The sequence below is a fragment of the Peromyscus maniculatus genome, chromosome 16 (assembly GCF_049852395.1).
Source record: "Peromyscus maniculatus bairdii isolate BWxNUB_F1_BW_parent chromosome 16, HU_Pman_BW_mat_3.1, whole genome shotgun sequence".
NCBI lineage: Eukaryota > Metazoa > Chordata > Mammalia > Rodentia > Cricetidae > Peromyscus > Peromyscus maniculatus.
In genome coordinates this window covers 67,793,610-67,807,192 of record NC_134867.1, presented here as the reverse complement: position 1 = coordinate 67,807,192, position 13,583 = coordinate 67,793,610, and the positions used below count along the sequence as shown (strand labels likewise).

The window sequence follows — 13,583 nt, the reverse complement described above, 5'->3', positions numbered from 1 at the left end:
TTGCTTTTATCAGTTCTTGTTTATTGTGCATGTTCATGGCACTCCTTTTAAACAAGTTATGGAATTAGCTATGAATCTGAACTTTAAACTCTTTTTTATGTGTTTGATGCCAGAAACAGCATTTCTTCCCTTGTGCTTATTCCAGCAATTTGTAAAGGGTCACTGGGTTTCCAAATTGAATATCCTCTTCCCAACATTGATGTAAGTAAAGAAAGAACAATATTTGAATGCCAGAAACAGTTGTGATTCCTTTTTCCCCATCTGTGCAATGCACTTTTTGGTTGATTGACACTAAATAAAACACAGGCATATGATTAAAGATCTTTCTTTGTTCCTCACTCTTTGATATTTTAGCTAAGAGCAATTGAATTCATTAGCAGCCTTTCTCTAGCACGTGAAGTTGGCTTTGTCATTGAGGTCTCTCGTCCATTGGTGCTACTTAGACCCAACATTAGCTTCTCTTTGAATGTCAAGTATTATTTTTTTTTCTAACCACCATATACATCCTCACTTAAAAATTAAGTTGAAGAACTTATTGCTTAAAATTAGAATTCAGAAAAAATTTTCTCTACAAAACATGAATTTGTCTTGGTTAATTTAGGATTTGTTCTCCTTCAGAGTGATAGTGTACTATAGTGAGTAGCCATTCCAGCTTTGATCTGGAAGTTCCAAGCCCCATTGAGGCTTCAGTAACTGTCATGCCTACAAGGCAGGGCCAAGAGAGGGCCCTGAAGACCTGAGATCCAGATGCACCACCCTCTCTTGGTTCCTGGACCCTGGCCTCTGGAGGTAGACTGAGCAGAGTTCTCCAGAGAACACCGCCGGACTGGGCTATGCCTTTCCCAGACTCTGCAACCTACCTATCCCTTCACTTGTAATTTACACCACTAAATAAACCTCCCTTTTAACTACGTGGAGTGGCCTTAATAATTTTACCAATAGTGTAACATATGCCTACTCCATAGCTACATGGGCAATGGGCAACAATGCTGGTTTTCTATTTAGCTCACAAGAAAGTAATTACTGTTACTTATATCTTCTGCTGTTTATATAGCATTTATAATAATTGAGGTTAAAGTAAGCAAAAGCTACAACTTAGAAATGCAGTGAAAGTTTAGAAGTCAGGAAGGCTCCAGACATGGTGTAATTATTACTTAAATAATTTCATTTCAGGGTCTTTACTAGGCTGATCCCTGAGATCAGGTGTCCATTGTCGTGAACTCGTCTCCTGTAATTGCTCATCTCGTTCAAGAAGTTACCAGTGAACCTTGAAATTTCCTTGTTGTGGTCCAGCAGTACAAAAAGGAACATCACCCAGAAGACCTGAAAAGCCATTTTCATATATGCTGTTAGCCCCAGATGGTTTGTGGCTCCTCACATCTGAATTAGAAGAACAGATGATGAAAAGCCATCTATTTTCCTGTAGTAGGAGAAAATATAAATGGACCATTTAATCAAGCGCTCGCTTAGACTTGGAATAACATCAGCATATACACATAGTTAGCTCATAAGTTTTATGGTTCACATTTATGTTTAGCTTGAAGTATCCAGAGAGAGTTCTGCCCTGAGTAGATCTTACCTTTAACAAAGAGACCTTTTCATTTTGAACAAATTGAAACCTACAGCATTCAAGATTGAAATAGATTCTCAGTGCTAGCAACCTGAAATATAAGCTGTAGTTGGCTCTCTCTTTATGGTATTGGCTTTGATTTTATTAAATGAGCCAGAATATGCCTTTTCAAAATCCAGGGATGTCTGGATATTGGTATTTGTAGACAAGCATGGGCATAAAATAAGTACACACAGAGAAAGGAAAAGGGAGATTTGAGAAATGTCAAGATACATTGAAGACATCCTAAGTGTGGGTAAAGTATTTTTGTTACAATAAAAAATAATATATTGTACAAATATATTGTATATAAGGTTTTTCCACTAGATAAATCTGAGACTGATTCATAGCTTTGAAATACTATGTTTATTTTATAGAAATAAATCTGCCAACTTTCTAATGAAATAGTCATGAGAAAACACTAAGTACCTGTCAATTGGTTCAATGGAAAAGTCACATTAAAAATTTCAGACTAACTTTAATCTTTAATGACCTTTATTGTATCAGTATGCTTCAAATCTGGCTCTATCCTAGTTATATTTGAGCAATTACTATTATGCAAATATATAACTTCTGTGACAATAATTACTTTTATAAATGCTTAAATACTTAGTTACTAATTGTCTTAGGCCCCACTTCAAGTCACAAAGTAAACGTGTGATAAATGATTTACTTAACTCATTGAAAGTGTTCTTGCCATCTCTAGCTCATACTTCTACAAAGTAATCCACAGAAGATATATTTTTGGTTGTTGTTACAAGAAAGAATTCAGGAAAACAGAGCAAAAGAGTAGAAATATTCTTCTGGACATTACCTATATATATGAAATGTCATTACAATAATAATTTTTGTAATTATAAATGGTATTTTCAAAAGTTATATATACAGACTAAGTTGTATTTAAGAATACACACACACACATACACACACACAGTATTTTTTTTTCAAAAAGCTTTCCTTCATTTTCTAAAAGTAGTTGTATACTCATAATCATGTCAGTTTCTATCCTGGAGTCAAGGATAGGACATATCAGATATCCCTTTTTGAAGTGATAAAATAATATCTTAAGGGTACACATACTTGTTAATTAAAGATAATCTCATAATAGAGAAAATGTAAGAAAGCTGGGAACTATCTCCAATTGACAGCCAGGAAGAAGATGTAGGCCTCTGTCTTAAAATTGCATGCCACTGAGATCTGATGGCTAAATGATGCCTTGACTTTTTGTAGAACTCTAAACAGAAAGTCAGCTTTAGGCACACTAGGCCCAGTTTCTAACATAGGGAGAATATGAAATAATAAGTGGATAGCCTCCTTCAAGGTCATTCATATGTGAGTGTTTTTTTCTATCTTCTGGGTTAGCCTGCTCTATGTAGGGACATCTGATTCTAGCTAAACATACAGACATAGGCTACTGGTAAGAGAAGGGCTATTGCTATCCTTTATTACATGGCACCATGTCCTGAGAACTCAAGAGAGTCTCCTGGGGGCTGTAGTTGTCTTGTGTACCATTAGCTGTACTAGATGGACCTTGAATAGGATCTATGCCATATCTGCTTCTGAACACCTCATGGAATAGCTCATCATCTATTCAAGAAAAGCAGGTATAGAAAAGTCAGCTATGGGTGTGGACCAAATGGCCAAATACTGCCCTGTCCTTAATCTTTTTATTTGTCAATCACCAATACTCAAGGAAGGGTTGTGTCCTGTGGTAGGCAGTATGAGTAAGTAACTATCAGTGTTTTTCTGAGACCTCAGGGAAAGCCAAGCACAGCAAAGCTAACACATGTACCAAGGAACAACCTTCTGCATGAGGAACAGTGAGTACTAAAAGCATCACAGTTGGAAGTTTTCTGGCATCCTTATCTTCTACTCTGAAGACAAGATAAGCTTCTCTGAAGGAGTAGTGATCTGTAATTTGCAAACCCTTTTACTTTATGCTTCTTGTAGTAGCTCCATGGTTCCAAAGAGGCCCTGGCAGATGTGGTTTCATTTGGCAGAAGTGTCCTAACATGTTTATTCAATTACTTTCCACTTTTTAAAAAATTTGATAGATGCTAATTTATTTAAAAGTTTTTTTTTTCATTTTACATACCAACCACAGTTCCACTCCCCCCCACCCCTGCACCCCGCTCTTCCCATACACTCTTCAGAGAGGGTAAGGCCTCCCATGGGGAGTCAACAAAGTCTGGCATATCAAGTTGAGGCAGGACCCAGCCCCTCCCCCCTGCATCAAGACTGAGCAAGGTATCCCTTCATAGGGAATGGGCTCCAAAAAGCCAGTTCATGCACTAAGGATAAATCCTGGTCCCATTGCCAGGGGCCCCACCAACTGCCCAAGCCACAAAACTGTTGCCCACATTCAGAGGGCTTAGTTTGGTCCCAAGTGGATTCCCCAGCTATCAGTCCACACTCTGTGAGTTCCCACTAGCTCAGGTCAGCTGTCTCTGTGGGTGTCTCTGTGGGTTTCCCCATCATGATCCTGACTGACCTACCTTGCTTCTATAATCTCTCCTCCCTTTCTTTGACTGGACTCTAGGAAGTGCTCAGCCCAGTGCTTAGCTGTGGATCTCTGTATCTGTTTCCATCAGTTACTGGATGAAGGTTCTATGATGACAATTAGGAAAGTCATCAATCTGATTACATGGGAAGGCCAGTTCAGGCACCCTCTCCACTATTGCTTGGAGTCCCAGCTGGGGTCATCCTTGTGGGTTCCTGGGAATTTCCCTAGCAGCAGGTTTCTCCCTAACCCCATAATGGCTCCCTCTATCAAGATACTTCTTTCTTACTCTCCCTCTCTGTCCTTCCCCCAGTTCAACCATCCCATTCCCCATGTTCTTATCCCCCACCCCAGTTTACCCAGGAGATTTTATCTATTTCCCCTTCCTAGGGTGTGATCCATGCATGTCCCTCTTTGGATCCTCCTTGTTACCTAGCTTCTCTGGAGTTGTGGTTTGTAGCCTGGTTATCCTTTGCTTTATGTCTAATATCCACTATGAGTGAGTACATTCCATGTTTGTTTTTCTGGGTCTGGGTTACCACACTCAGGGTGTTTTTTCTAGTTCCATCCATTTGGTTGCAAATTTCATGATGTCATTGTGTTTTTACCACTGAGTAATACTCCATTGTGTATATGTACCACATTTTCTTTATCCATTCTTCGGTTGAGGGCCCTCTAGGTTGTTTCCAGGTTCTGGCTATTACAAATAATGCTTCTATCAACACAGTTGAGCAAGTGTCCTTGTGGTATGATGAGATATGACCACCTTCTTACATTATTAATCTTAATGTCTAGCTGTCCTAGCACAGGATATGTGCTAAGTCAAGATTTTAGATGAATGTGTATAATGCCTTGAACTTTGCACCATTGCCTTTTCTAATCTATCTTCAGACAGGGATGTTGAAAATGAATGGTAGCAATCAGATTCAGGCATTTCTGACTGCCACATAAATATTTTCTATTTTTGTGGTTGTATAAATGTGATTTTTTCTATAAGAAATTATATCCAGGGAAATTAGTAATATCTAGAATAATACGATGCCATAGCCATAGATTTTTAAAATTTCTAAATATTAAAAATTATCATTTTGAGGCTGCAGCTCACATGTGCAGGGTCCTGGATTTGACCCCCAGCACCACACACATAGAAGTTCCCACACATCATCATTCCAGAATTCATCAAACATCTGTCTAAATATGTTACTATAAAACATTCTGAAATAATCAAAATCATGTAACCCTTTACTAACTGTATTTTAATACTTCTATTTCCATCCACTAACATTTTAGGAAATTTATAATCTATTAAATTTTATCATAAGTTTGGAAGCTATTGTTTACCTTAGATGTAGTAGTCATTTTGAAGTTGATAATGAAACTGTTGGAGAAGAATGGATTTCTCTTCCTTGTTCTTGGCTAGGTTCATGACCTGGCCCCGTCACAACACACACACTTACTAGTTTAGTATGTTACATGATAACTGTCAAGAAGGAAGGTCTAAGTGAGTCAGGAAAATGGTGAGTTACTTAAAGATGGTTGTGTGGAAAAGAGGACAATCATGGGGAAAACGTGTATCTTACCTTTACCAGTGGGGAAGGTCCTTGTTCTCTTGGATGTGGGTCTGTGCCCTGCTACATGGGAGAGGTGAGGGCATATAAGCATCAGCTTGATCCTCTGCTCTTTCTCTAATGTCAAGGTGCCACAGTTTGCCAGTTAGATGTGATTTTGTCTACAGCATCAGGATCACAGCATCATGCTACCATTTCTCTGCCAGCAACTAGTACATTTAATCTTCTCCCAAATAGGAAATTTCTCTCCTTTTAAATGTAATTGTTCCCTTTCATTACATATTAAAATAAGTATTCAGAGACTTCTAAATAAAAATTAGCAAAATAGTTGTGCCAGGCAGTAGTTTTCTTCTTCTTGTTTAAGTGAAATCAATTTTGGAATATTTGGATCAGAGTAACACATGCTTTTCTGTTCAGAGTGACAAGAAATCACAGAAGTGAGTATCAAGAAGCCTGGGGCATTGGTAGAGCTGTTCCTTTCTATAATGAGTGCTGCTTCTCCTGAGTTGCAAATTTATCAATTTAGACCAAACTTGATGAAGCCTGGATGACACAGGTGAGAGATTAACATAAGCAAGTACCTTTGTTAGGCTAAACTGTCCCCTTCCTCCTTGGTCATATGGATAGTGAGTCAAGCTAAACCTGAAGGAGTAGCAATCTGTAATTTGAAGACCCCTTTACTTTTCAAGTGAATGGAAGAAATAAAGTATTTTATGGCAAAAATTGAATTGAGTAGGGTTTGAGGAGAAAAACTGTGATTTAAGAAGAAAAATCAAGAGTGGAGTACGTGGCCTTTCATCATATGTGCCTTTGATACCTGACATGAGCCCACAATCCTTTGCATGAAATTGCTGAAAGAGCCATATGCAAGCCTATCAGAACATCCGGTTCTGGCATACAGCCAGCATTGCCACAAGCATCTGATAGGTGCATGGTCATAATCCTTAATCCTCAAGCTTCCACAGAACTCAGATACCACAGAAATGCATGAAAGTAAAATGCCTTTCAATTTTAAAACATTTTGAAATTCGTCCCTCCATAAGTAATTATTACCTAATTTACAAAAAACCCTAAATTCTGTTGGATAACAGAGAGTAATTCATAGGGCTTATTTAGTACATTCATTCATTGCTTTCAAATGTTAATAGCTGTTTGTCCACTGTTCCCTCTGAATCGTATCTTAACAAGATTATTCTCCTTTTCCTAATTTATTGAACAAGCATGAAATATATTTATACAAAAATTAGCTGCTTAAATACTTCCTTGATGAAAAACATAGCTGTTGTAATTTTATTAAGAATTTTAATCAGGGAAAAAGATGACCTTTGAAATTTTCTTCTACCTCATTTTCTATTTGTGTGTATGTGTGTTTCTTTCTTTATATGATTAGAAATCTTTATGACTTAATTAAATTTTATATAGAAAACATGTGACTAGACAGTAACAGTTTGTTTTGAAAGAAAAACCTTAAGGAAACAGTTAATAAATGAATATGACTAACAGGAGACCTGTTGTCTTTGAAAATACTAAGTCTTCCAGCACAGTGCATCTCTTACGCAAGAAAAATACACTTTGCCTTGCTTTGGGTTGAGAAAAATATCCTCTGAAGCTTATCCAAAAATGCCCTGTTTTCCACTTGTTTGATGCAAGGTTCCAAGCCTTTTGGGGATTCACTGTAATTGTTGCCTGTCTCACATCACCTCTTCATACCATACCCCAAATACCGGCTCCTGTGGATACTGCCTTAATAAGATGAACCAAATTTTTGTCTCATGAGTGTTAGAAGATGAGAGAGGTGGAAGTGGGAGGGGGGATGTAAGGCTGGAGGTAAACTTGCCAGTCCTTAAAATCTTAAGGTATGAAACGGTTTGTCTAGGAGTCTTGCCAAATGTTTAATTTTCGAGTTTCAACCCAACTTAAAGATCATTATCTTCAGACTGGGGCTTGAAAACAAACTTTTAACATCATTGTTGTGCATATTGTTTTCTACATTAAAATTTTCATGCTTATTAACCCAAGACCACACTAAGAAGGTCAAGAATTGTTATCAAATTCCTAATGCAATTCCTCATATGAATGTCAAGATAAAAACCAATTCAGGTCTTTTCTATATAGGGGTAGAAAAGTGGGTGATCCCTTTCCTGTCCATCATAAAGGATCAAAAGACAGATTAACAAGAAAATCATAACAAATTATCATTGTAATACTGTATATCTTGCTTTGAGGAATAAGAGGTTCAATTTCTATGACTCATTTTAGGTAACTTGGAGACAGATAGAAGGTTGGATGAGGACCATTTCTGGGGATTCCATCTCGGAGCATTATGTTTTGAGAACCAGCACTTAGGAACTAATGTTTGAGGTCAGGATATTTGGTTCAACTTCCCCCACTTAATGATGAGAGCAGCAAACAGAAACTGGGCAGACAGTTTTAGGCTGGGAACCCCAAAAGGAAGCAGTTTTGATTCTTGTCCTCAGCTAGAAGCCAGAAATGTCCTTGGTCCTATGAGTAGTTTTGCCCTTGCTAGAAGTCAGAGTTACGAGAAAGTAGGCCTGGTTTGTTATTCTTTTCCTTCTGAATGAGCACCCCTGCCTGGAAACTATTTGTGAGAAACAATTTTAGCCAAGAGACACTTAGACCCATTTTGAGTGGACCAAGGATATGATCAACACATCCCCCACTCACCATACCTCACTGTAGTTTCTACAGTAAGTATTATGAAAAGACTCGAGATTGACACTCAGTGTATTCCATATCCAGGGACCCATTCCTTCTATATAGGAGATCTGCTTTTGTTCTCTTAGATGGTCACCTAAATACCACATGAAACTTCCTTCTGAAACTTGCCTTTTTGTGAATTTCATTTTTCAACTTTGGGAAACAGAAACCTGGAAGAACATTGCACTTGGGTGGATTCGATGGCTGTTGACTTCCACCATCCTAGATCCTCAAGCTAAAGCCTACCTGAGACAAGAGAGCCTCCATCATCCTCAAAGACATCCCAGTTCCCAAATGGTAACTGCCAGAGAATCAAGATACAAAGTTAAAAAAAAAATAAGGGAGACATACATAAGTGCAATCTTCTTATAATCTAAACAAATTACTTATAGAATACAGTGATAGAAAGATTCCTTGCATTCATAAATCTAAATAATTTACTTTTGTTAATGCTGTTGATTTTTCAAGACATTTGACCTCAGATTATGTTTGAGAAATAGTGATTGAAGAGGTTGATATGTATGTATATATCAATGGGCAGAATATATATACACATATAGTATTATTCAGTCAAGGATGTCTTTGGACTTTGGGTCTTCCTGGCTCTATTAGGTAGCTAGACAGACATCAGCAAACTTGGAGGTCACTGAGGGTGGCTTCCTCCCTCATAATCAGCTTAGGACACTTCCTGTTTCCATGGTAACACTAGAAAGGGAAACATCAGCTTTCCTTTCCAACTGCCAGAGTAAGAATTTAAAATACTATCTGAAAAAGTGGAGATATCAAGGTTTTGTTCAGTCTATTAAGTGAAAGTGGCCTTCTGATCAAAAGAAGGAATCGGAGTTCTATTTGTGGCCCTAAATAACATTCTAAACTGCCTGAAACAATACATACTACTGTCTCCTACCTTAGACTTAGTCCAACTGGGCCTGTCAATCACCTGGTCAAAGAATATCCTTCAGGAAAGCCGATTCTACTGAACATATGCTAAGGAGGTGGGAGGAATAATTATCCATTTAATTAGATAATGTACTTGTATTCCCCAGAGCCCCCTCCATCATGCAGTTGTTTACTGATCTTCAGCTTGCTGATTCCGCTGCTGAACTCTTCTACTCTTTTTGGCTGCTAACTCAAAACAAACAAAACAAACAAACAAACAAACAAAAAAAACACAAAAAACAAAAACAAAAAAAACCCCTTTCTTCCTCTTCTCCCACATTCTCGTCCCAACAGCTAGCAAGATTTACCATTTAACTGTCCTGTTAATTTTTCTCTCAAACTCCAATAGAGTGATTCTAGAGTTTTCTTCTGGATCCATTTAAAAATTATTTTATTGGGCTGGAGAGATGGCTCAGAGGTTAAGAGCACTGGCTGTTCTTCCCGAGGTTCTGAGTTCAATTCCCAGCAACCACATGGTGGCTCACAACCATCTGTAATGAGATCTGGTGCCCTCTTCTGGCCATGCAGACACAGCACTGTATACATAATAAATAAATAAATCTTTTAAAAAAATATTTTATCAACATAACTAAGAACCCACAAAAAGAATGCCATGTAATTAATTCTCTTCTGTCCACCTTACAAGAACTCCTGGCAGATTCCTGGACAGTCTTGTCCTCCCTTGGGAAACCTGGGAGACTGATCACATATGCACAGTGGACAAGTCCCAAGCCTTGTCTAGGATTTGAATCTCCCAGGGAGAAATGTTGGAGACCCCAGTGTGTCTACATGAAAGCATAGGAGTGAATTATCTGCTCTAAATTCTGAGTCAAGAGAGCAGGAACAAGCATATTAGTTGCTGATCGGTGGGAATTTGTTGGTATGGGAGGTACTGGCTTAAGGGGTGTTAGGATAGCTTGATTAGGGATCCCTTTAAGGTCATGTGTGGGTTGTGCCAGTGCCTAGGTAGTCCTAGGGTAGGGCTCCAAAATAACAAAACCAGAGGGCTCTAGATAAGACTCCTGTGTCTTCACTGTAGCCCTTGCTTCCTGGGAGAGTGTGAGGGGCCTCACTATCTTGATAGCATCTTCACCTCCCTCCTGATTGCTGGGATTACAGCCAGTCCTGAGTATTGACCCCAGGATTTCATGCATGCCTGGAAAGCCCTCTGCTAATTAAGTAAGCTATACCCTCAGCTGAAAAATTACTTGGTAACAAACATGTCCAATTTGAACCACTTTGCCATGCAATTATTCTCCACAATCTCTAAAGGTTCCTTTTTATTTTTTTTATTTTTCTTTAATCATCTCATTATATCTTCATTAGGGGATAGAATAGCATGCCTTTTTTGTTTTTCAAGGGACAGATTTGGAACTTATGATCAAATGAGACTGAGAGGTCCAATTGCCATGTTTACCGTAGAATCTGATTTGTCTGAGGTCTGAAATGACTAATTATGCTGGGAAGTTCAGAGCCAGGAATATATGTTTGTGCTGCTATTTTTTTAAGATATACAATCCCAAAGAAGCAGGGTGTGGAAGAAGAGCAGAGAAGGAAGAGTGTATTCCCTAGGAAGCAACCTTTGATACCAACCTCAGAAATATTGGGGAGATGAACATATTTCAAGGGACCCTACTCAGAGGCAGGAGAGGATATGATCTCCATTGGATTTTACCTTTCATTAGCTTCTCTGCAAATTTCTTTCATTTCAAGAAAACACTTCCACCCATTGATTCTTTATCTGTGAATGACTTTGTTGGTGAGGTGTATTTCTTGGAGACATTAGATGGATTTTTTTCCCCATCAGATAGCCGTTATCTTTTAAACAGTGACTTGAGAGAGAAAAGTATGTATTTCATTTTAAAAGTAAATGTTATAGGTTGAGTTCTATTATAATGGAGAACAGATATTCTCTCAAACTGTATTTACTGGAAGCTGGTTATCATGGAAAAATGTGTGGGCTTTATAATTTTAGAGAATATGTTACAAGTATATTTCCTTTCTACTGCATATAAGGTAACTGCACAATTTTACATTTGACAGAGGACAATAGAGAGATTTCTTTTCTTGCCCTCCCTAAAAATGTTCTAAATAGAGGAAAGAACTGGATTTTAGGGAAGAGGCTTTTCCTACAGTTAGTGTATTTCTGAGAGATTCATGCATTTTACATTCTTGTGTAAGATGAGTACAACCTTTCTTACCTGGGTTTAAATTGGCAAAAGCTCATTCTCTGTTATTACCCCAAAAGACATTAGGCAATGGAACTGATGCTCAATTATCAACAGGATTATAAAGTTCTCATCTTATCTTCATTTCAAACGGAAAAAGATAATTTCCATTCCTTTCAAAGCTAATAGGGGCAGTCTTACATTTCTCCTTTCCTAGTTTGTCTCTAATCAAGAGAAGATTGGCAATATGATATACCAACTATTTGTGGCAAAATGCCATAGTTTCTCCGCATCCCACTCCTCTTTCTCTCTCTTTCTTCCCTCTCATTATATTATAGACGGCCATTTAGAAACTACTTAGTCATTATTTCAAGTTACAAAATGAGCATCAGTTCCCCTTTTATGTAAGTTATAATGCAAATCTCTTCTCTATTAAATAATTATCAGGTAATAGATAAAAACTGGTCAGAAAGTAACTATGGCTCTCCATTGTCAAACTCCCCCTGTTTTTTCTATGTGAATTACCAGCACTGAAAACCTGAATAGAATGTGTGTATATGTCTGATCCCTAGAGCAGAGTTTGTGATGATGTCTGACTTTTACTGGATGTGTGCTACTTTAGTACACAGGTTATCTTTGCACAGCTGTACTATGTGCCTAGGGATGTTACTTTTGAAGCCTAATGGCAGTCAGATCAGGTGAATTATTGTGCTAAATAAGTCATAATAATTTTGTCAGATTTTTGTAACAAGAGAAAAAATACACTGTTCATATTATCTGCAACATTAGCTGTTGATTAGGAAATCTGATTGTACTTTTCTATTTATTGTTTTGAAAGGCAACAAGAATTCATTTTAATATTGATTGTTAAGCTATAATTTTTCCCCCTCAGTTTCCACTAGGGTTATCATTTACAGATTGGTACATGATCAGCAGCAAAAAAAGGCGGGTTATTTGATTAGTTGGTGGGGACCAGACTGGAAATAACTCTTATGTTTATAATATAATTACCTCTTCTGAAAGGAACTTATACTTTGATTTTGGTAATGAAGAATCTTCACGGTAGTATATGTCCCCAAGGTGGAGGGGGAGTCCTGCCCTTGGGTCCTTAAGTCAATTAAAAGGGACCTATTCAAATCAAGATGAATGAGTAAATACATAGAACATCCTGATGTGGGGATAGCAATATGGCTTAGCAGTTAAGAGAGTATGGGTGGGCATGATGTGTGTGTGTATGTGTTGGGGGATGGGCTTGCCTGCTACCATGTGCACGTATGTCAGACCACAACTTTGTGGACTCAGTTCTCTTCTTCAACTTTTACATGGGTTCTGGGGTTGATAAACTCAGGTATCCAAGCTTGCATAGCAGATATCTTCCTCCTGAACCATCTTTCAGGTCCCAGATTTCTCCTTTCTATATAATCCAAGACTAAGGGAATGGTGCCACCCACATTTAGGGTGAATCTTTTAATTTCAATTAACACAATTAAGACAATCTTTCATAATCATGTCCAGGGAGGAGGATCATAAATGTTAACCTGTTAACTCAGCATCAATATAAACCATCAGAGAAGCACAAAAGATCACAAACACCTAAAGTATCATGAGCAAAAGAGCAGTTCAGGGGTTATCACACTATGTGATTTTGTTACTAGGTAAAGGTTTCTCCTGGATTCACAGCAAAGAAAATGATTCAACCAAGGCACAAAAACAATTTAGGTACCAGTTTATTCAGCAAATCAAAGTAAAAGATGGTATACTTCAGAGACATTTTGGAGTGGGTCGACACAAATAAGGTAGATAACATCCCATTGGCTAAGTCTGTCAGATAAGTCTGTCAGACTCTAGGCCTGTAGGCTGAAGATGGATGCCCCAGTGTTGCACAGGAACTTTGGGTGACTGTCCAGGCAACCAGATGTCTCTTGTTATTTCTAGAGTTTTGCAAGCTGTTTACAATGCACTTCCTGTTTACTCAGGTAATATTATATCCTTCTGGGATCTATGATGGAGCTGAAGACTAGATAGTTGTTATAGTTATCCTTGTTAACAAATTCAGAAAAGAAACTCACTGAAGAAGTGTA

General features: G+C 38.0%; 2 long non-coding RNA genes across 3 annotated transcripts in view; one reads left to right on the top strand and one right to left on the bottom strand.

Annotated features, from left to right (window-relative positions):
- The window catches only part of LOC143268938 (uncharacterized), a 174,215-nt gene that overhangs the window by 56,772 nt on the left and 103,860 nt on the right, over positions 1–13,583 (top strand). The window lies entirely within an intron of this gene.
- On the bottom strand, positions 903–9,185 carry LOC143268937 (uncharacterized). Of its 2 annotated transcripts, XR_013045181.1 has the most exons (4): positions 8,837–9,185; positions 5,690–8,696; positions 5,451–5,589; positions 903–1,420 (listed from the first exon to the last, which is right to left on the bottom strand). It is a non-coding gene; the product is annotated as an uncharacterized LOC143268937 (long non-coding RNA). The 2 variants fall into 2 exon arrangements; XR_013045180.1 differs by having other exon boundaries at positions 5,690–9,087.